This window comes from Lepisma saccharinum, chromosome 20 (assembly GCF_977018435.1).
Source record: "Lepisma saccharinum chromosome 20, izLepSacc3.1, whole genome shotgun sequence".
In the NCBI taxonomy this organism is placed as follows: Eukaryota; Metazoa; Arthropoda; class Insecta; order Zygentoma; family Lepismatidae; genus Lepisma; species Lepisma saccharinum.
The window spans coordinates 43,987,856-44,014,258 of NC_139248.1; the positions used below are offsets into that span (position 1 = coordinate 43,987,856).

General features: G+C 38.5%; 1 protein-coding gene across 1 annotated transcript in view; it reads right to left on the bottom strand.

The window, feature by feature from the left end:
* net (atonal bHLH transcription factor 8-like protein net) overlaps positions 1-12,658 on the bottom strand; it is a 62,302-nt gene extending 49,644 nt beyond the window's left edge. The window contains exon 1 of the mRNA XM_083141442.1: positions 12,208-12,658. The gene's annotated coding sequence lies outside the window, so the exon portion shown is untranslated. The remainder of the gene's footprint in view (positions 1-12,207) is intronic.
* Positions 12,659-26,403: the final 13,745 nt, after the last annotated feature.

Consider the following 26,403-nt stretch of genomic DNA (forward strand, 5'->3'; position numbering starts at 1 on the left):
GCTTTCCAGTGACGTATATTTGACTTTTTCCTCCTATGGAGTACAATTTTACAAGCCCGTAAACCGAGGGCTCAATATTTTTGTCACGGATAGTAGGTTGCTAGGTTATCAACAGGGCCGGCCCTAGGCATGGGGCATGCAATATACGTGGGGCCAACAACCAAATTTTTCAGAAGTGTGAAAATAATCGGATATATTTTTTCCTTAGTATGAAGAACTGGTGTCCAATATACGGTAATCACAATACAAGCATTATAAAAATTAATAAACATTTACTATATACAGTATATATCGTATTATTGTCTATCAGCAATAAGCAAAACATGTTGCAGATTAAAAACCAAGAATTATCTACGTTAATGAAATAAAAATGTTCTTTTCATTTCCGATCTGAAACTGGTGCGACGTTCATTATGTTTATTTAGTTACAAATATGGGTGTGTTCAATATCAAACTATTAATGAATAAACAGCTATAACTTAAAAATACTTAGTGAGCACCGTTATTAAATTACATTCAACTAACACACAAAACTAAAACTATACACGGACACGTATCAAAGTGGAAAATTTTAATCATACCAATTTCATTCTCTATCATAATTCTCATTTCTTTATTTGTCATTCTTTTTTTATGTTGTAGTGAATTTAGATTGTTTCATACATACATAATAATATTTTCACTTCATGAAGGCATTGTGTAATTATACAAATAGTGCATTTTAACTATATTTGATTGTAATAACGTATTTGAACACAATATTTATGTAGTCCTTTGTTTAGGATATTATTTCAGTAATTTTTGATGTTTTAAAGTATTTCAAAAAATCCGGCTATACCTATCAAGATGCATGAAAACGAAGATGGCGTTCAACCATTTGATCCTTTTTATAATGAATCTTTCGACATGAAACATAAATCTATGATTACAGTGGCGGCGATTGGGTTCCAAAACCGGGGGGGAGGAGCCAAAACTGGGAGGGTAAAGACAGTTGCCTTTGTAGGTAAGGTTTAGCATAGTGCGGAGACAAATATGGCGAAAAGTGTGGGGGGCAACTGACCCCCTCACTCCCCACTCTAATCGCCGCCACTGTTTATGAAATAACAATGAGAATTTATTGCATCCATTGGCAACACTGCTGCAGTGAGACATTGTGAATGCAGCGGTCCCTGCCACCAGATTCTTTTCACACACCGAGGGAAAAAAATGTGCCCCTTTTTTTTCATTTTGGAGATGAGGGTTGCCCCTTCTGTCCTCCTGCGTGTAGCACCTGCTGCACGAACCTAGTCCTCGACTGTCAGCTGTTCGACCACACCTCTATTTGCGAAAAGCGGCTGTCACGAAAACTATTCCCAAAACTTCTTGAAAGTTCCTATCCATTACGTAAAATATTTCTTGTACCGATGCTGCTGCAGTATTTACATCAAGTGCGCAGATTACAAATAAAGCTTTACCTTTAGGGCGTTAGGGTTAAATAGTAGGTATTTTTACCACGGGGTGGGGAAGGCATCTCGGTGGAGAGAGAGAGAGTAATAAAGGCTATAGTTATCACACATTGGCCGAGATTCTTCCGATCCCTCCCAAAAATGATAGAATTAAATTTGGAACGATACCGACTCACTTCGGGGTGAGAGCAAAATTTTTATATTGCTGGAAAATACAAATAAATTACTTACAAAAAATTATATCGGTCAACGAATCATCGTATTTTGGCACACATTACTTTCTTCTGCACATTCAAGGCTCCTCTGCTAACTCTACTAAAGATATATTATTTTTCCTCACCATTTGCAACGCTCATGTCATTCATGTCCTGCAACAAGTTCGTTGTGGTCAATCAAATATAAATTCGGCGAATATTTGTTAGAGGTTTAAAAGAAAAGGAAAATATAGCATTTAGCATTAAATAGACTACAAATAACTAAATATTGCTACAGATCAAAGGGTGAAGTAGGTAGGCAGAGAAATATGATGTTGCTGGAATGCCAGGAGGAAGGGCCGTAGGTTTGTTACTTGAGACCGAATTTTAAAGGGAAAAGAAAGGAAGAAAGAAAGAAAGAAGAAAGAGAGAGAGAGATAGAATGGAAGAAAGATATATTCTTTCTCTCTGTCACAGAGAGAGGGAGTTTCTCTCTCCCCTTCTCTCTCCTCTGCTTCTTTCTCTCTCCCTCTCTCTTTTTCTATCTTTCTTTCTTTCTGTGTGTGAGAGAGAGAGATAAAGAGAGAAGAGAGAGAGGGAGGAGAGATAAAGTGAAAGAGAGATGAGAGGAAAAGAAAGAAGATCTTTCCCCTTCTTTTTCTTTCCCTCTCTCTTTCCTCTCTCTCTCTTCCCCTCTCAGAAGAAGAGAGCGATAGAGAGAGAGAGAGAAAAGAAAGAAGGAAAGAGTCTCTCTCTTTCTCTTTCTTTCCTTCTCTCCCTCTCTCTATCCTCGTCCTCTCTGTCGAGAAAGAAAGAAAGAGAAAGTAGAAAAATCAGAGAGAGAGAGAGGTGAAGTCCTTTTTTATTTTTCAACACGAATCATGGAATAAATAACAAACAACAGTATTGATAATTATCTTCCACCAACAAGATTACATGGTTTTGACTTCGGTTTTTCCCATTTTTCAGCCCACATTCCCATCTTTCCCTTTTTAAAAACATTTTCCATTCTGGTCCCTTTATTGACTAGTTTCTCAGCCTACATTCCTTTTTACCATCTTTAAAAAAAATCCTCCTTGGTCCCTTTATTGACAAGATATCGTATGTTTTGTACGACTATGTTTTATTTTTTTTACCTGAACAAAACATTCAACAATAATTGTCTATTTGGTGCAGTTTAAAGGAAGCAAAGAACAATCGCCTCCTACCTTACCTTCCCTCCATGAGTGTAGCGATTGCAGCGATTGTTGAAACAATGTGATCTGGGATTATGCAATAACATACGCATTGTAAGCGACGCGCCTGTTGAGTGAAAGTGTACTTATTTGCTAGATTTAGTTTTTCTTTATTGTGAAGTTTATTAGAATTGTTTTAACTTATCCGTGTGACAGACGACAGTATTGAGTGTCAGTGAAATGGCGAAGCCAGGTACAAGTGGCAGCAAGCTAAGGAACGCGCTAAGGTGTTGCAAGGAAGATTTCATCGAAACGGATGGTAAGATTATTCACTGTACTATACCTTCAAAACAAGGAAATGAAAAAGGACTATAGTTTATTCTTGAACTCCACCAAAAATACTATTTTAAATGAAAGCACAATATATATGCCATTCATACATAAAAAAGGGATACATTGATACGAAATGTAATGTATCCCTTTTTATCCTATATATTGAGCTTTCATTTAAAATTGTGTTTTTAGTGGAGTGCAAGAAAACTATAGGGCTAGTTCTTTGTTTTTGGCAATAATTTTCTTTTTCTTTTGTCCTTTTTAGAGGAAAATTTTTCCCTTTAAAATATATTGATTACGATACAACAGAGACTACGAACCCTGCCCTACCAGTCAAATATAGTTAACAGTCTAGTGGTAGCATAAAATCTCTCTTACATTTCTGCTTCTTTTGGATAATCGCAGCATTGAGGATCAATGATGATTGGATGACACTGATAAAGAGACACCGCAAGGCAACACTCATGCACCATGCGCTCAAACTTCGGTGGCGATTCGGCGTGTCCAGGGCCTAACGCGCTCGGCCACCGAGGCGGCAGTTTGAATTCCTGTTCGCAACTCGTGTAAATCCTGTACAAAAAAAGGAGAGGAATTCCTGGCAGGAAGAAGCTATTTTGACCCACGTGGCCGAGGTGGGAAATGGGTGTTGTCGCCGCGATCATCGCGTGCTCCAAACATCGTCATATCACGGTGTCACGCTTCGCTAAGCGCTTAGACTTGACTTCCAGCAGGGTTGCCTACCACGTGCTTTTTCACTGAACAAAACATACCAACATATACCATGTCCAGACACAGGGGCGGCGCCAGTAGGACGTGAGGGGTAGTTACTGAAGTGAGACTGCTGTTATTATTTACAACAGGCAAGCATTGATCCCACTCTCAAAGAGATTCCGCATTTATATTCCTGTACTGTAAGATCAGCGACCCTTGTATTTATTTATTCAGATTTGTTGTTTGTGTCTGTTTGTGTTTTTCGAATAATGTATATAGCTCAGTCAGGCTCAGCGTGAGTTGTATGTTTTCCTTTGCACTGTTCATACACGGTTTTGTTGTCCGCCTACTAGTTCTTCCTCTTTTCTTCAAGTCGCATTGGAACAAGAATCTCAGTTGCTTTCAAGCATCACCAGTTCGTTCTTGGAAAATCATTTAATGCGAGTTTTATCGTGACGGTAGTTTCCATGTTAATTCGTTCTATTTGTTCTAGTAACCGTACCATTTCAGACTTTTTCAAAGACTGTTAAGAAGAGAAAATTCGCGAAGAAACGTTATAATTCGTTATTAGGGACAGTGCGACCTAAGGGATTTTAACTAAGACGTTGCTGTGCACTTATAGTTTTGTCCCCACACCACATAATCTGGGCAGACGAAAGGTAGGCAGGCTATGCATTATGTAAACCGAAAAGAGGGGTAAGAAAGCAACGGAACATTTTCAGAAAAGCGAAGCAGAAAAAAAAAGAAGTGATAATTACATAAAAGTGACTACATGATTTCGTATATATTGTGCTATTTTCTTTTTCAAATTGAAAAACTTTAGGTTGCATAGTACCAATTTGTTTCCTTTACCCAACGCACCCAAACTGAACACTCAGCAGTTGTTGTAATTATACAACGTATTTGACATTTGATTAATAACTGAATTGCGTACCTTAACTGCTTGTGCCTTGTAATCAAGGGATCCCGGATTCGATACCCGGTGGATGCACATACTGGTTCGGATCCCATTTTAAACTGTAGGTCCAGTCCCGATTAGTCTTATCAAGTGGACTTGAAACAATGGATGTCAATCTAAAGTGTACATTTCAGTCACGGTCATTTATGTTAATTATTATAAGAGCGTTGCAGGAACATGGTAACTTCAAACTGAAAATTTTTTGTAGAGAGAGGGTGAACAACGCTATTAGGGGGGGGGGGATATTCCTCTCCGTGGAAAAATGCCTTGCCTTGCTTGCCTCTCTATGGAAAAAATCCTCCATATATGCCATTTACCTTCCTTGAACAAGCTGTTCTTTTCAAATTTCCAAACGTCGTTGCTGTGCTAAAATCAGGCAAAAATGAAGCAAGTCGCTAGTATTCTTCACTTTCGTTAGCATATTACTACTAAATGTTAATTAGCATTTGATTTAGGGACAAAGACATGCATGCATATTTTATGTTTTCTTTATTTTCAACGTCGCACCCCCTAAATTTCATTCCGCACACCCTCTAAGCACCCCCAGGTGATTAATCCTGGCGCCGCCGCTGTCCCGACAAGAAAGGTTTCGAGGGTAATCGCGAAAGCGGAGAATTTCTTGATATAGTGACTTTGATAAGAACCTGAGACAACAATATCCGTAGCTGTATCGACAACAACATTGACTAACTTCCAAATGATTGGATTACAGGATATCCGAATGGTTGCCGTCATCGCCGATGACGCGACAAGTCCAAAGTCTAACCTCATAAATTCGGTGTTTGCTAATTATGATTGACCAACTGGGGTGCTACAGTGCGTTCAGTTTGGCTCGGGGCCGAGATATCGCGCGACTGCAGACGGCGAAGCATGGCGCAGATGCCGGCATTTTCGAACCATAACGTCCCGCTTATTTTTACACACATATCTTTAGCATGCAGACAATTATACTTATATTGCATAACGAGTACTAAAAGTGTTGTTGTACGTACTTGTGGACTACCGTCTAGAAGAGTAGAAAACGATGGCAATGGGACTCGCGCGACAGAAAGCCACTTACGTAGCTGTTGTTGATTGGTTTATTTTACGTCGCTTTCCGGACACTTTTGTCCGATCGCATAGATGAGGATGAGTGATCATATGATGAAACTGATGAAGAGACACTCTTTGAACACTCATGCTCAAGCTGAGAATCGAACCTGTGACTTAGCTGTTCTGCTACGTAGTTTAATGTTATTACTTTTTAAATTAAATGTCCACAATAGCTGAGGAAAGTATTTTTATTTTAAATAATTTACTTCTCAAGGTTTGATGTAAGGTGTAAATTCCCATGTGATTAAGCAGAAATTGCTATAAATACAATAAACTGAATGCCTAGAGTACACTTGACAATATATAATTCTTCCATCAGTTGAAGCTGCTTTGTGTCCTTCTACCGGCCATTGAAGCAGTACGCCCATCTCTCCCTCGACATTGCATTTTTTCTACCGACCCTTCGCTTTTGTCCGTCGCATACAGACCAGTGTACTTGCAGCATTTCCAATCGATAAAATCCATGTAAATTCTTCCGAAGCATAGAAATATATTCAATATAGATAGATATCCCTTAAATGCTAATTTGCAACCAGAGGGCGAACTTCCTCCTCATCCCCCACCCCGTCTCTACAAATCAGCTGGAAACACTTCCAGTTTTGGAATGCCCTTGACCCAGGTAGCGCCCATGGTCAGAGGATATAGTTTATTTTTAAATGTTTACAGAGAACAGGAAAAGCACGCCAGACAGATTGGAATGAAGACTAAAATGACCCCAATATACCAAAGATGGAATTCCTACTTTCGACCCCAATATATGTTTTTCAGTTTTTGTTTTTAAGTCTACTTTATGCAAAGACAGGCTAATCGGGACTGAACCTATAGTTTAAAGTAGGATCCGAAACACTAGGTGCTTCTACCGGGTATTGAACACGGGACCCCTTGATTTGGTATATTTTACATCGCTTTTCTGCCACTTTTTTGGTCAATCGCAAAGATGAGAATGAGTGATGATATGATGAACGTGATGAAGGGGCATTCACAAACAACACTCATGCCCAGGCCGGGACACGAACCCTGGCCCGGGGCGGCCGGCTAGGGACCCCTAGATTACAAGGTGACATCACCACTATCGGGGAAGTCCCAATATATGTGCGTACAGTCATGAGCAAAAGTACTTTCTGCATAAATCCTTAATACCAGTAGTTTTGTGGGGGAAGCATTTCTTTCCACGGTTGAACACATCACGCCATCAAACATTTACAGTGTATGCACTACAAAAACTTGAACGAAGTATTTGAAATCAAATGATACGGATAAATCTTCTGAGATGATGTGAATGTATTTTTTCTATGAAAAAAAAACATACAGGTATACAAAATTTGGCATCTTTGTTCTCCAAAATAAGGAACCATGGCGTGGTAAAGAGTGACCCGTGAAAAGGATATGCGTCGTTGCTTTGCAGTGACGACATTGAGAAAGTAATTGAATTAAGTTATTGCAGGAAAATGTTTTTATCAGTGACAATCTCTGCCCCTAAATGCTGCAGACAGCTCGGAGATTAATTGCTGATAGAGTACAGATGTGCTGCTGAGATTATGTAACCATAGCAATCTGGCTGGAGACAGTTTGTCGAGACCATATGACAAATGCGAGAGGCACCTGTGGCGACATCTGTTTTGAAAACTTTCTCCTGCGTGGCACTCGATGACGAATGTGCTAGGGAGACTCGGAGACGAAATAAGCTCAGGAGCTCAGGAAGGATATATTCTTTTGATTATGACCAAAAGTAACAATAAATGGTGAACAATAAAGACGGCCTCTGTTAATAAATACATAATTATAGATGCTACTGTGAACCTTATCAACAGTATTATTTACTGACATGTTACAAACTAATTACTCGTATTTTGGTATTGTGTTAATTGCTGGCCAGCTGTAAAGTGTAGGGTTAATTAATAAGTTTCCATATGTATACAAGCCATGCGTACAATAAGAATTATGCATTTTCTGTCTTTCAAAAATACAGTTTGTGTGCTTGTTTTTCATTATTAGCTAATGTGAAATTGAACGTATTGAAAAAATATTTCAAATCGTGTGTTCCAACACAAATGCCTTAGCACCGAATTCTACCTCCTATTTGCGTGATTTACGAGGATAATAACATCTTTGATACTACTACTACAACTACTACTACTAATAATAATATTATCGTAGTTATTATTATTATAATTATTATTGGAACGTTTATCCTGGTACTTGCCTTCCCCCCAGACAAAAATGCGTGGTTGCGCCTCTGCCTGATTGTGTACTGTTGCTAAACATTATAATGAAATAAAATCCGCTTAAGATGTGTGCAAAACAATGAAATCAGACCCAGAGCTTTATCTGTTCAGGAATTATTCATGTCTTTACAACATGTAAAAAAACTATCTTTAAGTAGCCGTAACGTTTTTTTAAATCAAAGTTCGTACCCCCCCAAAATCAAAAACTCTCACGAGCGACTGCACAGACGTACAGTTTAAAGTAGGGATGACCAAATCCGGATAAAATTTTATAGATATCGGATAATTTTCTGTCCGGATATACGGATTATCCGGATATTCATATACAGTATTCGGAATATCCGAAATGGCCGGATATATGAATATCCGGACAGTTTTATCGTTTATCCGTTTTATGGGCTATCCACATATTATTTTATTCGTTATGATCGTATTTCACTGTATGGGTTTCGTACGAATCCTTCATCAAATCTCTAATATCTGAATATCCGGATTAGTCGTAGCATTCGAAATAGATATCAGATAATTATAAATCCTGATCTTATGATCAACCCTAGTTTAAAAAGCAGCTTAATTAGAACGTTTCCGGAGTTCAGTTCATAAAATAATCTGAAATCTGGAAGAGTGTAATGAAAATTTTATGTGAGGAGGGGGGAGAATGTAATGTTAATTTTAGCTCTAAAACGTCCATTAATCAAGTACGTATCTGTGAAAAAGTTTTAGGGCTTTCGTTAAAATTTTAGGGGTTTGGGCGTGTAGGTTTTCCTCGTAAAGTCCGCAGTAAGACACAATTTCTACAGAGAAACACGGCATAAGTGGCATGGCATAACTTTGTATCACTACAAACTGCACATTTTAGAATGAAATGCGTTGCTCAAATACAAAAATTGATGGCTTGTTTTCGTAATTAATTACATTTTTATCACACACATGCGATTTTTAAAGCCTGGACGCTTGTCTATTATGCCATGTTCCATGAATATCTGGGTCGTACACATTCGCACGATTTACAATTTATAGACTGAAGTTCATATAGCCAAAAGTACGGAAATATTGGTGTTAGCATGGTCGACAATTCTCCCTCATGCCCATACGAATTTGCCCTTTGAGATGACGTCATGTGGATAGAGAATTCAACAAGTGCAGACAGCTCGCAAATCTGATGCTGATAAACGATTAAGATTGCACGAAATGTGCTTCACCCTTATATCATATATAGCATACACAGTTCACTAAATCCTTCTTGTACATAGATCTCTTGGTGGTAAACCCTTTGTCCAATAAATCATTCTACCCATAACAAGCCAACAGCAAAAATGATATAAATTGTCTCTAAAATGTGCACGCTCCTTTTCCTCCAAACCAAAGTGTTATAGCATCCATCAACTGCCTGAAGTACTTAGTTGTTCTTACTTCTCTCTGGTAATTTACAATGAATGCATTCAGTGCATTCGGGGGCAAGAACATTTTTCGATCCAAATTTTCCAAAATTGAAAACAGTATAGATTTAATAGGGTGCAAAAAAATCATTGGACGCCATGGCATTCTCTTTTAGAATTTATCCCATTCTGATTGTTCGGCGCCCAGGGACAACTCCCGCCGCCCCCTAGCTACTGTTCTGAATTTGGCAAGTCTGTAAGAAAAGGAAAAATTGCGAACGAAGCGAGCAAGAACATTTTAGGAAATGTATTTTTATTTGTATAATATTTGAAGGCGAGGGGACAATTGCCCCTCTGCAGGTGCTTCTGGCCATCTGGAAGAGATAATGAAAGAAAGACGTGAAAACTAATTTCATCTTGAGTACCTTTTGTCCTGCTACTCTTAGATTCTCCTAGTCTGGCTTTGTTTTACTTCAATGTTTGCCCCCCCTAGAATTAATTTCAGTCCAAGGTTGGGGGCAATATCCCCCTATGGTTCCGCCACTGCACCTGTTTTCTCCTTTCTCCGTTTGCTTTGAACTTTCATCGGCTTGAAAATACTTCATTTTCTTTAAGAGTATAGCTAATATCGTTTAATAACAGCGAAAAGATTCCTCTACGCTAAAATTCTAGGTTACAGGGGCATTGAACGTCTGGAAGGGGGGCAAAGTTGGCCACACCTCCCAATTCGAAAACTAATGTCAACCTAAAAGTGTATATTTCACACGTATAATTTGATTTCAGTCATAGTAATTTACATTAATTATTATGTAATGGGGATGCAGGAATGAGATAATTTCAAATTCAAGTGGTGTTTTTTGAGGGGGTAACACTATTATAGGGGTAATATGCCCCATGGAAAAATACCTTGTTTGTCTCTTCGTGAAAAAAAATTGTGAACGTCCAGGATTAGGGGGGTCAGCCCCCCGTGCGCACGCCTATGATTGTGTCTTATCATCGGGTAAAATATTGATAATTTGAACCAGCTCTTGGTTGGTACGTACGTATTTGGTCCTGGGAGTTTGTCAAAGTGTTTCTTCATCTTTTTCATAATTTTTCAAAAAATTCACTTTGAATATTTGGCATAATTACTGCAGACGTGCATCCGTACGAAACCACCAACCTTGAGCCTCGGCCAATCTAACAAAAAGATAAATCAGGAAAATCAATTACAGTTTTCCGGCGTTCGGGGCCCCTTTACCTCGGGGGACTATCTCCAGTTACCCCAGACTACTTACGCCCTTGCAGACGTCCCGTATTAGCCAGCCCCTTCTATTGAGTATCTGTCCCGATTTTTTTAACGTAAAACGGGACGACAAAATGTTATTTTTTTGTGAAAATAACGTATCAGCATAGAATTACTACAACAATACACCTTCTATACTATGGCATTATTGGGTATAAATCATTTCAATGTCAACAATGTGCGATATAAGTTTCTTAAAATATTGGCGTTCTTCTCTACCTGGAACTAATGCCCCCACTAAACGAGTGTTTCTGTACATGAACGGTTTGTGGACAAGTGACAAGAACGCTTTTTCAGTAAATTCTTCGAAAGCTATGTTCATTAATAAGGTGAACTTATATCACTCATGTGAAAACTTCTGCAAAATGTTATTTGTAAAGAAGGATGTTTTGAACAAGATGCATTTGTCGGCAAAATAACAACGAATGGATTCTAAGTCTAGAAAACTGGTTGGTCGGAGGGCAATGTTTTTTATTTTTTCAAACATAAGTATCTATGGATGAAACAGTTTTTACATTGGGCTAAAATGTGTACATTTTGCCCTACCATTTTTCCTTTAGAAAACTATGAAAAATTTCCTTTTTTGTTGTTTTATTAATCTGGTCACCTTAATATTCGCATAGTCGTGCGGTGCAATGGAATCGCATGTAACTTCGTGGACTCCGATCTCTGCACCTGTGGTCTCAGTTTCGAGTTCTGCCATGGGAATAGTTGTTGCTTTCCGAGTGTCCCTCCACCCATTTCATCCAATCATCATTGAACATAGTCGCGACTACCCTAAAAAGGCAGAAAAGCGACGGCAAATGACAAAAATGCCAATGCCCTCCCTCACTCAGCGCCAACGTTGACTGGGGGATGTCTTTCCACGCCGCCCTCTCGGACACGAATTGTTTTATTCTTATTATTATAATTTTCTATTCTCCACCTATTGCAGTGAATTTAAAAGCAAATGCACTAGAAATTGGCAAAATTTTCTCCGAAACGGATTGCACATATTCAAACGCTAGGTTCTATGAATGTCATTCTTTTTAATCTATTTCATCGTCATCGTCGCGATTTACACAGTTGGAAGAAATTTGACATTAAATAACGGAAGTAGATTTATATAATGTACAAAATTTCAATCAGTTTGCAGATACTCACTTAGCCAGCCGGTGTCTTTCACTGATCTAACATTTGAGCCGGAAAAAGCTTCTTCGATATTTATAATTACTATTGGACGTTTTACACTTAAGTTTTTATTTCTTTTATGCTAAAATGCAATAGTAATTCTCAGCAACACAAATCTTCAATCGGGTGAAAATAAAAATTGTCTGTAAATGTAATGATTATTATGAAATTGTCATGCTCGATTTACATAAAATATATACACAATCCAATAACGTAATAATTAAATCCACACAGCCTTACCTGAAGCCGGTTGGTCTCACAGCAGAAAATGCAGCAATATTACACTCATGGTTGGTTTTCACACTGAGACAACAATCGGGTTTCTCCTTGCGTCACTGCACGTCACCAAACACCACAATCACATAACGAAAACATAAAATACAACAATGTCAACCAATCAAGTTCTCCGCACGGAAAAATCACACGATAATTGAAAATTGTAAGGATATATATTCGCACAGCTTAGCACCATCACTTTTAATGTTTTCTCTTCTTTTTAATAATTTTCTTGATCCTTTCTATATAAATTTGCAATTAATATTTCAAAAGGGTTTGCCTGGGCTTTCCATGAAGTAATTTCACTCTGCGATAATTATCACATAATGGTTCGACGTTTTGTCATTCACACCTATCGCGCGCTGCGATTCACGCTCCCAGCATCGCTAACTTTTCATGTTCCACGCGCGCTGGCTTCTCGCCATCAACTGAACTCCGCTGGATCCATCTCAACTGCTCTGGCTGGTGTCGGGAGGGGGGGAGGGGTGTCGGCGATCGGGGGAGAGGAATCGGTTGTGTTGTCGAATGGTAGGGGGAGAATTGGCTGTCGGCCGACTCACTGGCGGCAGATTGTCGGCATGCCTTCGCTTACTAGCTCACCCGTGCTGCAACAAACAGATGCAAGGGTTGCCAGTGGATGTAAAGTTCTAGAAGATGATATGATATTTCTCTCTGCGATACGGGAGGTACACGAGATTTACGCCCTGCTTGTAAACAATAATGAAATAATACGTTTGCCTCTTCACGAGAGTGCGAAATCTTAGACAAAAGGGATTTTCTCCACTAATCATGTTGGCCTCAAACATCTACCCAACCAAAAATTTCCGTGGAGAAGTGTTTTGGTTGTAACAACAGACAAGAAATTACATCTAACTTCAAATACTTTACTACGGATAATATTGAAAACACAAACAAAGTACCGTGACTGCGAGTGGCTCTCTCTTTATCATAATAACAACACAAGCACAATGGAAGTAAAACAATAATGTAAGACAAGTATTTAATAATAATGTATTTTAAAATACTTTGTAATTTACTTTTAGACTATATCTAATAACATTATAAAAATGTATATCATATAATAATTCATATATATGTATATGTATTAATGTATGTGCGGATCGAAGGTGTGTGGGTGTCTGTGTACATTAAGATCTAACTCCCCCCGTCTTCATTGATTTCGCACTCTGCTGTGGAAGTATCCACAAAGGCAAAGGAAAGCTTTTATTCCTGTACATTTCTCCTCTTACGTCACTTTCCTGCAAGTTCTTGAGGCAAAATGCCAGAACGTGCTAGGGAGCCAGAGGTTCCTGGTTCCAATCCTGGAAGTATCGTTGTGTTTATCACTTAATCAGTTCATCTTTTATTATCATCAGTAACTCAAGAGATAGAAAAGTGAGGGTAAAATAAATAACCCAGAAATTTACACACACACACAACCTCTCTAACACCTCTCTCCCAAATTTTCTCAAGAAGCGAAATTTAAGGTCATTTTGTCTCTAACCCCGTTCAAATGGAAATTTTTGGATAAACCACGGAAATGACCGAAAGGATGAGAGCTTCGATTTTCCGCCCATTTGGGTTAAATGTGTCGATGAACATCAATTTTGATCAGAGGCGCGTCAAGTATCTGAGCGATGATAGCTGAACAAGAAAATATGGGGGATGGAAATTTTTAAAAAAAACTCTCGATACAAGCGGAGAACAATGACCAAAAGAACGCCAATGGGTAACAATGATAAAGAAGGAAATATACACCATAGGGCTGGGGTGGATTTGGGAAGAAGGAGTCGTGGGGAGGGCGGGCGGGCAGGAAATGGGGACCATACGAGACAGATTGGAGGACATCAGCAAACAAAACATTTTGGCAGAATGTGCGAGGAAAGCATCTTTAATTACGGCACAAATCGTGGATGGGGATAGGAAATGGGGAAGGCGAAAATACGTAGACGTGTGTGGAGCGAGTAGCAGGACGGGTTTGGCATGGTTCAGGCTAGGGGGGTGGGCACAATTCAAGCGCGTCAGAGAGGACGGGAGTGCAGAATGTCCAATGTGTGGGGAGAACGAGACGAAATTCCACATTCTCCTCCAGTGCAAAGAAACAGCAGAGGCTAGATGGAAATACATAAGGGATATGAACGAATAAAAAATGGAGGGGCTAATGAAGGCCATTACGGTAGGGATATGGCTGGAAGGGACGAAACTCAAATAAGGGACCTGGAACCTTCCTACATTACGTCTGGACAAAGAAGGCGAATAAGTTGAGGGACGGGAGTGAAGGTGTCTGAGAGCTGTGTGCAGAAAGCGGTTTTTTGACAATATAATAACTAGTGCTATAAGTGTAAAATTATGAGAAAATTTAAACCGGTTGATAGATTGTAGTGAGAGAAGAACCCACAATTAGTATGAAAGGTAAAGTTGAACATGTGAGGTCATAAAGAGAGGGGTTATGGGGGGGGGAAGAAGAAGGAAAAAAACAATGTATGGAAATGTGTGTACAACAGCAAAGGCTCATACTGAAATAAACCTACAGCATATTCTATTTTATTCTATTCTATTCTAGCTGAACAAGATTTTCACTGCGGGCGTACTGGTAGCGTCGTCGCCTTGTAATCAAGGGGTCCCGGGTTCGATTCCCAGTGGAGGCACATAGTGGTTCTGATCCCACTTTAAACTGTAGATCCAGTCCAGATTAGCCTTACTGTGCATAAAGTGGACTTAATACACGAACTCAATCAGACAGGTCATTTACTTGACGGTGTGTGATCACGGAATATCAGTGCCTTTAAGTAATCCATGATCATCTGTGATTGCGCATAAGACAAGAGAATAAATAGATGTAGTGTAGTGCAAAACCAATATTATAATTATTGCTTCTCAAAACAATGACAACAATGGGTGCATGATAACAAAGACACTTTCCAAAACTACGGTGTATGCGAGTGTTAGCATAAACAACACTTTTATTTTAATGCAATTACAAAAAGTAGAAAATTATATTACCTTCCGTTACTTGTACTTCCTCTGTAATGAAGCTATCAATCACAAATACTTCTTCATTGGCCGCCATTTTCACACAATTTTCCTCCTGTTTTACTATTTGCTTCACGAGATCGAAACACAAGAACGATATATTCTCTAGCTTTAACGTGTGGGGCCAACACCCTCCTAACAACCCACAAATTTCCTCACCCCCCCCCATTTTTTCACAGGCCCAATTTATGGTCATTTTGGGTCTAAATGTACACTTACATCCACCTAAATATGAACTTACACCCTTTCAGATGGAAAAAAAATTGGTTATACCCCTGTAAGCAGCATTCGCCGAGTGAGGCTTATTTGGCCGTCAAGTAGCTGAGCGATCACGTTGCTCGCTGAGCGCTCAGATAGTCGATGCGCCCCTGATGAAACTGGTGAACGAACACTCGCAAACAACTGGCGGGAATTCGAATCCAGAACCTTCGGTGGTGAGTTCTGATTGAACTCTGCCAACGAGACAGTGTACAAATAACGCTAATCAGATTGGATTTGCTGTATAAAGTAAACAAATACCGGAAATGAGCGTCCATCCGTAAACAAACAAAGAAGGATAACTACTGACTGCTTTCAGTGAAGGCGCCAGGTTTGATCATCTGGGCGTGCGGAATGAAATTTAGAGGTTGCTACGTTGAAAGTAAATAAGTCGTGACATACATTGCATGCTTTAGTAACTGCATCAAATTCCAATCAATTTTTAGTAGGCTCCTATGAAAATACGCCAATGAAACTGAAGACATATAGTGACTTGCATTGTTTTTGATTGCTTTGATCACAGCAACCACATGATTGAAGCTTGTTCAAGTCCAAACAATGGCATATATTGTCTTTTACGCTCCAAGAAAGTGTTCATACAGTGTAAACATACAAACAAAATCAAATACGATTAAAAAAAAAAGTTTGTTGAATAAACAAGAGTAGAAACAAATACCAGGCAACAATCTTTGCAGAGTCTGGCAGTGATGCCAACCGTAGGGACATGTCCCTACGCATAGGGACTTTTCACTATATGTTGCCTATGTTGCCCGCGTAGGGACGTAGGGACAGATTTTGCCAAATGAGGGAAAACGTACTGACTTTTTTCAATGTTGGAAAATAACTCTACAAATGCTTTGTTTCAGAGCAAACATAATTTAATAGGACAATTAGAGTCAGAAAGTCAGAGATTAATAAGACTGCTGTGCCGAAATTTTATGAAACCGGAATCAATTGCTGACATGACCCACTTGTATCCTTCTGAACCTGAAAATGAATGGGTTTACCTGGATATTTTAGCGAGGAGGAGAAAAAAGAACTAACTAACAAATCTCCATCAGAATTTTGGAACATGTTATCGGTTACCGAGAACTTTAAGGCAAGTTTTTTTGGAAAACATTTCCACTCTCGCGAAAATAGTGCTAACATTACCCAGGCGCGTCGCTTGGTAATGTTCGCATGAGCACGTGAACACTCATGTATATGTCTTAAATTACGTACTTATTAAATGCAACACACACACATACGTTTATATATTTATTTGAAAAAATAGTATGTTTGATGTACGAGTATATACACACAATTTACTCTGACACGACTTCTTTCAAGTCTGATAACTTTCTTAGATAGTTGGTAACACTGACTCCCACGGTATCCCACGGAGGGCGTTGAACACAATTGCTGTGCGTGTTGCATAGAGCTGACAGCTAAGGGGCTGTTGGCCGCTATACCCCGAAGATGTTCACTTCGCTGTGCGAACACTGATGCAAGCGACAATACTTCTTACTTTCGGCACCAGAGTGCAGCATATACAAGGCATGTCTAGGGGGACTCGAAAAGGTCTGTGCTACATAGTTGCAAACTTTAGCGACAAATCGCTAAACCTGGCGGATTATGTGGAGGGGGACAATTTCTCCTAGGTCCTTCTTGTACCTAGGTATTACTTAAAAAATATCGTGATTTTGGGGGAAATTGATGCAAGTAAATTGAAGATGAAGTTACAAGGGAGAGGAGTAAATCCGCAATCAGTGCAAAAACATTATTGTGAACACTCGTATGCGAACCGCACCCGACGCCACTGACATTACCACATTCTAACGAGGAAACGGAAATAATACGAGTATTTTCAATGTTAAGTGATACAAAACCAAAAAGAGAAATAGAATGGGACCAGAATTCTTAAATCAACATCTATCTCTTCACAGCAGCAACATGTATGACTTCAAATAACATAATGAACAGTAAACGACTCAACGTCATTCATAAATTGTGGAAGCACGAAGCAGAAAGATATGGTAAGTAAATGTGTATATTTTATCTTCTGTTTTGCATGCTCATGAGGTGTTTTTTTTTTCAGTCGCTTTACTTGGTATAGGGACATTTTGACTACGTCTGTAGGGACATTGTCGAAAAGTGGTTGGCAACACTGGAGTCTGGGACTGCGCCCTTATCAGTGAAGTAAATGCAGTTTCCCTTTCGCAATGGTATCAATGGTTTGATTGATTGATTGATTTGCTTTATTTTACTTCGCTTCTTGTGCCACTTTTGGCTAATTTGCGAAGATGGGGATGAGTGATGATATGATGAAATTGATGAATGGACATTCATAAACATTCATGCCCAGGCCAGGATTCGAACCCGGGACCCTTGGTTTACTTCTATAGTATACAAATACAATACAGGCGCGGATCCACTGCCATGTTTTTGGATATATTATTATGTCTAATAATATTCAAGACTCATTCGTTCTGTATTTTTATCACCTATGTTGCCCTTAGAACGTCTAGGCGATACTCAATTTCTCTCCATGTCTTTGCCAACATCTCTTTCGTCACCGTCTCTATAGCATCCCGTATTCGTGTCTGAAGAGTTTGCATATCAGGAAAAACAAGTCAAGAGGGGTTATGTCCGGTGAACGCGGTGGCCATGATATGGGAATCAGAATAAGAATCAGACAAGACAAAGAAATGGAAAAAAACTTGATGTATTGCACTACTTATTGCCGTAGGTTTTATTTACCTATCTACCGTGGAAGTTGAGATATAAATATTCATAATCAGGGAAAGACTTTATGCTCACCCTGTACAACATTATGTTTTTAACCGGTTATTAATTCTAGTGAAACATTACAATTTGAATGAATAAGTCAACTATTTAGTATTTTAAATAAACCGGGTGATAGATTTTAGGATATTCAGGAAGCCAAACATCAATGAAACGTTCTCTACAAAGGTTGATAAGCATAAACACAATTTTCGACTTCTCATAATTTAGCGGTTCACGAACATCGAGAAACATTATACGCAGCAGAAACGACAGAAAATTAAGGAAACTTCACGTATTTGGTGACATTTCTTTCGAAATATGAGCAATTACCACAAGAACATTTCAGACGTACACAATAAAGAGAGATTCACAATAATTATCCACGTCCTGAAATTCAAAATCAACTGATACAGGTAAAAAGCAACGAGATCAAAATGGCTACATTTAAAAAGAAAAGTAAAATTAGCCAAGCCCAGAGATTTACTAACTTCACGTTCATTTATTTTACATTCTAGATTATTTTGTAAGTGAACGTGACCTAACACAAAACAGCACAACAATGTTTAACATGCAATAGTTATTGTTGATGCTCGTTTCAGTAGCTATGGTACATCCAAAAACTAACGCCCAGGGACACGCATAAGAATTATATTGTAGTAAAGCTTCAATAGCAGACTTCCATTCAAAAATGGAGAGATGCTGGCAGGAGCAGGATAGTACGTAAGTATTTGAATTTTAATATTTTCAGTCGCTTTTCTGTAATTTCTGGCTAATACCGACGATGTGAACTTTGTGATGATGTGATTAAATTATGGAAGGACACTTACAAGGACACCCATGTCCAGATCGAGACTAGAACCCGGGAACTCCTGTGGTAAAATCGAAAGTCGGCCACTTAACACACTCGGTGATGGGACAGTCACAAAGAACACCCATTACCGAGCCGGCATTCAAACCGAGGACCCTTATTAATGCTACACACATATATGTTCAAAGGTGTTTGTCTGTAAAATAGATAAACCCTGTGGCCAACAGGTCTTAGAGTGCCAAAGCCTGCCAACCAGATTTCAGTTAGATGCAGCCTAGTGAACTCATAGAATCCCATCACCGCTGCTGTAGGATACAGCTTGATAGTTTAGATTGCAGAATGAATACTACTTATTCTCTTTATCTGCTATTTTATCTACTAGTTATATCCTGTGTGTTATATTTTTTGCTAACAAAATATAACACACAAGATTTTCCTGAAGTAACTTGGATTCTTGCTGTAACACGATTATGCCTTTTTTCCATATTAAACACACTATTAGATGCTAACCAAGGCAGTTTTTTTTTTCGGATGGCAAGAAAATCTGTAGGATCTCTCCCGATAAGGTTTTTACTTACCGTTTGGTAGGAGACCTCGTGGAAGTTCCACCTAGGACAATGGGCCTGCCTCTGCGTTGGTGGTCCTATACTAGGTGCGATAGTACATGTGGTGTTCCGAGCTAGTACGAGTTCGTCTGCTCTGGAATATTGCTGGGTCGGGAAGGTCATGTTTGCTCAGCATCCACTGTTGTTATGCTGGGGTGAACTTGGCCAGCATGCCACAGTAAAATTACAGTAATAACAGTAATCCCTGAGATTTTTCCATGTCACTTCAGGCAAACGTAGGTTTGTAATGAAGTAAGTCTTGATAGCCAGTGTGTATGTAGGTATGCAGATAGTAGGTACATAATGTAAGACCACTCACGGTTCTTCCTTTTGGGTCTGCAAAGTAATACTTAAGCTTGTAGGTTAGGTTGAGTGATATATATTTCAAGTGCTTTGTGCAATTTTTATTACCTTAGATTTATGTATGTCCGTATTTGCATACTCAAAAGAAAAAATGGTGTATTATAAGAGATTGCTGTGGATATGAAAGCGAGATCTTTTTATAAGCAGATACAATCGACATTAATATCGAGCGTATTTACAAGCGATATATCAAGTCGATTGCAGTTGGTTCTCCGGCGTAAGGCTGTAAGGTACAAATGGCTTTGCGTCCCTCTTCCAACTGAAAAAAAAAGAGGCCCTCACAGATGGTAGAGACGTTGACGGCGTTGTGAGTCTTTGAACTGACATTTACCTGTATCGACGCTAATTGGCCCTTTGTTTTTAGGACCATGTGAGACATAGATTGTCCACGAACCATATCAGATGAAAATCACATCAGACGTCTAACTTCACGGCCTCAAAATCAACAACGCAAGGATCCATTCTAGGTCCCGAATTGTGGAATCTAAATTTCAAGCCATCTCTCAAAAAATTAGGAAATAGTTCAGAGATCAGAAGCACAATAGACTTTGCAGATCACGTAATAATTGTTATGGAAGGATAAACTCTCTCGTGGACTTGTGCGATTCTGTGAAATTGACTATTGCCACCCAGGAGACCCACTTTATAATCCTAAAGGGTAAGCTGAATGCTAATAAACACCGACAGATAAAACGCATCAGAGAAAAATCTTAGAAGAGTAAAGGAAGCTAAATATCTAGGTGTGAAAGTAAGAGAAATGCAACGATGACATGGATTACGTAACTTCAAAAGCTGAGCCTGTAATAAATAAATTGGTAGCAATAGGTTCGAACATATTCAGACTCCCTATATCGCTTATATATTCATAATCTACGACGCGATAGTTTCTTTCGACCGACCAATCTGAGAAGACTAAATAAAATATACAACATATGTAACAAAAATAACATCATCACAAGTGAAGACCAAATAATTAAACACAGAACCGCCATATACTGGTGCAAGGAAGGCCAAGAAGAGAGAATTTAGAAAGTAATTGGGAGATATGCTCCGACCATTGCAGAATTAACTCCCAGATAATCCAGGAGTGGATGAAGCCTCCACAGCAGGAGACTCTACCATTTCTTCCCATGTATAAGAGAGTGGCTGATAACGACAGTTTGGTGTCGTTGACGTCTCCAACGACGAACGGACACTTCACTTACGGTAAATGGTCAACCGGATGCTTCTGTCTCTCCATTTTTAATGTCCGTTTGATGTGCACTTTGCAAAAGCTGGCTCACTGACCAAATATTTACAAGAACACCAGCATAAGAACAATAGACTGACTGACTCTATGTTGTGAAATTTTGATTGTTCAAACACAACAAATTTAAAAAGGAAACAAAATTTCGTTAAGGGTGATTTTTTTTTACTTCGGTAAAAAATCTGGAGAAAACTTGATTACTGAAATTTTCAAATTAAAGCTACACATTTTGAAATATGATCTTAAAACAGTTAATATATTTATTTGATTGGATTAAAAGCGCGAGAGTGACCTTTCCAAAGAAGGCTCAGCTGGTAACAACATGAAAAACTATGCAGTAATTCTAATATATGGCCGACTCTACCATATACAAACTCACTCTCTAGCCTTCTGAAACCCGAAGATTCATGGCTGCAGCAACACAGGCCTTCCATCTGTCCCTATCCTGAGCAAGATCTATATACTCTTTTCCATCCCTACCAGTTTCCTTCAGGTCCATCTCAATGTTGTCCCTCCATCTTCGTCTTGGCCTTCCTACTGGTCTCTTACCATCACATTTCCCAACAAGAATCCTGTAAACTACTCTTTCATCTCCCATTCGTGCCACATGGCCTGCCCACCTAAGTCTTCTTGATTTAATTATTCTAATAATATCTGGACATGAATACAAATTATGTAGTTCTAAATTATGTAACCTTCTCCACTCACCTGTCCCCTCATCCCTTTTAGGTCCAAATATTTTCCTAAGGATCTTATACCATATCGCCACAGATTTTAAAATTCGGCTAGCAACAGTGAAAAAATATAATGGCATGTTTAATTATAATGTAATGTTACACATGATACAGAAACACACAAAAATTTAAAAAACACATACTGTGGTCGTTATTTTTTTTAAAAAAAGGTAAATTTCCATAAGCGAACTAGAAATATTTTTTTTAAAAAAAAAATAAAGAAATAGAATTTGAGAATTCAGGCTGCTGGTGGAAATTTTCAGGCGTCCTGTATTTTTCTACCCCTGTTTATGCATACATACTCTGATCAATACGCCATCGAATCCAAGGTTCACCTAAATTTTCAAGATCAAACACCCGAGAAAAAGGTGCGCCTGAAATTCGAAGAAATACGGTATTTAAATTTCATAATTCCTTTGCCGACGTATGCCTGAGGATTTTGTATCTATGCACTTTGAGATGTAAATTTGAAATAAAGGATCGATGCTTTGCATTCTGATCTTGCCCATATGTTGCTACGCCAATGGAAAACAATGTACAATAATAACCCTCTATTCCGCTCTGGACCACTTAAAAGAGTTAGAGCATAGCTGTATCCTGCTAAAAGAACCATATTGAATATTGTTCATATAAGGTAGTGCAATTTGTAGGTTCGGTGAGGTACCCGACTATGAAATTCACCCCTCCCAACAATAATTTCTGGATCCGCCACTGATGCAATATGCAATACTAGTGGTTTCTCTTCAAAACCCAACATTCTACGATTAGTATTAAAACATGATTTTTGTAAGTCATAACGTAATGTGACACCGCAAAAGTTAATAGTATTTTTCGGTACAATAGTATAGATTTTTGAAAATTGGGTGCGGAAGAAAATTAAGGAGTACGCAAGCCCGCTTCGCACTGTCCACCCCATTCACTACGCTTGATGCACTAAATTTCTGTTTCGTCCAATGGCGTGCTCAGAGAGGGTTGGTGGAAATTTTTACATCATTCGTAACAAGAGTGAGTGAGAATTATATTCCCGTTTTTGCCCAGCGTTCATGAAGAAGAAGAGGAACGTCAATTAGATGAGAAGATACAAAAAATAACTCATAGCTCCTATCCTTATGAAGTGCCCTAGCGCGTGACTAACCCTGGCTGCGATTTCAATTTCATGACGTGGATAGCAGGTCTATGTCGTGTCATACAAAATATATAATTCGTATATGACACTTAATATTTTTTGTAAACCAGAAAAAGCATAAAACCTGATGTAGAATGAAAATTTAGGATTGCCAATTTACTTCAGACGGGAACCTATTTAGCCTGTCCGAGCTATCCTGCCGTTGAGTTTCAATATATTATTTCTTAGTTATATAAGAATGTAATTTTCGGAAATTTATGATTTACAAAACACAATTTTTTTTACCAACTTAGACGACAAATTGTTCGTTTTGGCGAGAATGATATTTTAATAGAACAAAGCATCGTGTTCCCATGCAAATCTGTCTCCAAATGATGAACGAAAGTCTCTTGCAAGACAGCTACGATGGAGATGTTTTACAGTGATGCATACGGTACTTACAGTGCGAGACTAACCGAACATGTCCATTTCGCAGAAATGAATCCTGAATATATATCAGTGACGCATTCTGAAAATTTGACCTGTTTTACTGCAACATATTTATTATGTATTAATTAGATGTAGGTTAATACAAATAAAAAAAATCAGGCAGGCAAGCAAAACAAAATCAGAAGTCCGACAACTTCAAATTTCCCGGCAATTTCTACACAAATGACAAAAGTTGGTTTACCGGCAGTAAACCAGATAACATGGGAGAATGCACCACTGATAGCTACATTTCAATGTTTGTGAAGTTTTCGATTGATTTGATTCTTGTTATTTACTATTCATCCTTTTTTGGCTAATCGCGACGATGAGTGTGATGAAATTAATTAATAGACATCAGGTCCGTACCCATGGGAGGGGGCCATGGTGGCTCCTTCCATGATTTTATTTAATGTGAACCCATAAAAACCTACGAAAATATAATTGACAATCTTTTGAAAGTTTGCAAGAATTTCTATTTCATTCTTGCATAAATGAATGGATTTGTTGTGAAGAGAGGCAGGCTTCAGAAGTCCGCAGTGTGCAATACGTATTTTGTAATTTTAGTTTCATAACTATTGATGTAAAGCTATACCGAACGTCCGATTTTCTTGGAACAGTCCATTCTTTTTTATCCCTGTCCCGACTTTTTTAGAACTGCAGTTGTGATGCGAAAATCTCTCTTTTTTTGTTAACTCTCATTTAGACATGTTCTTTTTTAATTATATTTAGCTTATAAATATATTATTTTTTCTAAAATATGGAATTAGAATGGCTCTTCAGTGGTCCTGGTGTAAGAAAAGAAAGGAAATTTGAAAGCATTGCTACTCTCCAGAACACAGGCTACTACGTATTTGAATACTTCTGAGAATTGAATGTATCCAATAAGCACCAAGAAGTATCCCTTGTAAACAACTGTGTTGCTGATTTTCAGGTCGGGTGGGGGGTGGGGGGAGTGGAGTCTATTGGGTCAGTTGAATTTTTTCCATTACTTTGGGCCGTAATATTGCAAATCTACAATTTAATCTTTAGCTCTGGCTGCAATACTGCAACAGGTTTAGCGGTCACATTCTTACTCGGCAGACCACCGTTACAGAGTGGTTATCACAGTACGCTAGAACTCCAAAGGTGGCGGGTTCGAATCCGGCTTTTGTGAGTGTCCTTTCATCAATTTGAACATGTCATTACAAAAACCTCATCGTCGCGATTAGCAGAAAAGCGACGTAAAATAACCTAATTACAATCCAACAGCATTTGGGATCTTCTCTTTGTTTTCGGATGTGGCCCCCTCCTCAACAAAATCCTGGGTACGGGCATGATAGACACTCACAAAGAACACCCTTGCCCAGGGTGAGATTCGAACCAGGAGTCCCTGGCGTTTTCTGAGGTTTTCAAGCAACAATACTGAAATTAGGTACACACAAATCTTACCTTCAGATATTTCTCCAAGTTTGAAGATGAATTCTTGGCAGAGAACAAGACATTTCTATCAATATACAACGTCATTTGAATAAATATATTGCACCGATAGCAAGAAGTTCACTTCCCCACGTCGTCTATCAGATAACCCTGAATAGTAGCTGAATATTTGTACCGACACTTCCAGGTTGAACGAACACGTATTTCCCAGAAGGCTTTGGTCATGCCTAATCGGGTGATTACGTACCAGAAGTGAACTATTCTTGATTTGACAGTTGTTTTCCCAGATATGTACCTCCCCCTCCACCCTTTACTCTTTGCCAGTATCTATAGGTCAGTGTTTTCTGTTGAATTCTGAAAAGTGTAAAATACAGCAAATCATGTTTTGTCATGATCGATAATTCCACAGCACAGACGTGCATGTAGAAATATATTTCTACAGCTGTCCTCGCCTTCTAACCATAGTGTCACACCTCGTATAATAATAACAATAATAATACAATAATGTTTTATTAAGAATATGTCTAAAAATAATGATAATAATAATAATTATTATTATTGTTACTAATACACTATATGCATACATTACAAATTTTCCTCCTAACAATTTAAAAAAAAAGGTAAAGAAGAATACATCAGTATAAGAGCTTCATAACACGGATAGATGCATTTAATCAATACATCATTAACTTTTTAAACTATTAAGAGGTAAATTAGTAATATATAAATATAGTGTAATGGTTATAATAATAATAATAATAATATTTTGATTAATTTTCAAATGTTGTTGCTCTAGTTTGATTCATGTCGATATTCTAACACATGAAGAAAACCGTTGTTTGTTTAACGCAGGATCATATTCTACAGTTCAATAGGTGACACCAAAACTTATTGCGTGAAAATGTGTAATTGAATATATTCCAAGACGAAGTTTAAAGTTTTTTTAAAAAAAAATCAACTTGATGCACAGATGGGTTAAAGTAAAATACGAACCACATATACTTTCCGGATTCGAATCCCGGTCTGGGCATGGCTGTTCATCAATTTCACCACGTCATCACTCATCCTCATCGCGATTAGCCAAATGCGCAAGTAAAATAATCAAAATCAATCAATCAATCAACCACCATGTGTCTCCAGTAGGTACGGTCACACAATCCGAATAACGGATATCCGGATATCAAATTATCCGATCTCCATTTCTGATGCAACAGATAACCTGCATATCCAAATATCCTGCTAATTCAGATAATCCGAATATCCGGATAGAACAGATTTGGTGAAGAATTTGTAGAAAATCCGTACAGTGAAATACGAACATGACGAAAAATGAATAT